This window comes from Puma concolor, chromosome B1, assembly GCF_028749965.1.
Source record: "Puma concolor isolate L17-30 chromosome B1, mPumCon1.1.hap2, whole genome shotgun sequence".
NCBI classification, from domain to species: Eukaryota; Metazoa; Chordata; class Mammalia; order Carnivora; family Felidae; genus Puma; species Puma concolor.
Window position 1 is genome coordinate 192,277,226 of NC_141670.1, and position 789 is coordinate 192,278,014.

General features: G+C 38.4%; 1 non-coding gene across 1 annotated transcript; it reads left to right on the top strand.

Annotated features, from left to right (window-relative positions):
* Positions 1-447: 447 nt before the first annotated feature.
* Positions 448-556, top strand: LOC112859173 (U6 spliceosomal RNA). The gene has a single exon (XR_003223479.2). It is a non-coding gene; the product is annotated as a U6 spliceosomal RNA (small nuclear RNA).
* Positions 557-789: the final 233 nt, after the last annotated feature.

A 789-nucleotide genomic window follows, 5' to 3' on the forward strand; every position in this document is an offset into this window, starting at 1 on the left:
CTGACTTAAATTTTAAGAGGGTCACTCTTCTTGCTGTATTAAGAATATAGGGCAGATAAAAGTAAAACTAGATGAATTAGTTAGGAGGCTGGATAAATAATCCTGACATAAGAGTAAAGCATGTAGACCCGGGAAGTTAAATATGAAAGTGAAAAGAAGGAAACATATTCTGGATATGTTTCTAAGGTAGCGATAACACATTTTGTTAATGGATTAACTGTGCAGTGCAAGATAAATAGAGCAGTCAAGAATGATTCCAAAATTTTTGTTCAGAAAACTAAACAAGCAGATTTGGCAGTGAGCAGAAGTGACAGAAATTAAGACTTTGGTTTGTGGGATGTTAAGTTTGAAATGCCGATTAGACACATATATAGACATATCAAGTGGGCAGTTCTGTGTATGAGTCTGGAGTTAGGTAAGATTGTCATTCCAGAGACAGACATTTGAGCACTCACTTCGGCAGTACGTACAGTAAAACTGGAACGAAATAGAGAAGATTAGTATGTCCCTTTTTTAAGGATGACAGAGACTGATATTTGATAGTCATCAGTGACTACCAAGAGTCCTAGAGATTATGCCCTGGGACACTCCTACTTTAAGCGACTGGAAGGAAGAGAATAAACCAGGAAAGAAGATTGAGGAAGAAAGACCCATGAGATAGAAGAGACATGATGAGAGTCAGGGCAAAGGAAGAAAGTAAATAAAGATGAAGGATGGGGTGACAGTCAAGTGATGCTGGCAGGTCAAGTCAGAGGAGGACTAAATTGATCCGTGGACTTCACAACATGA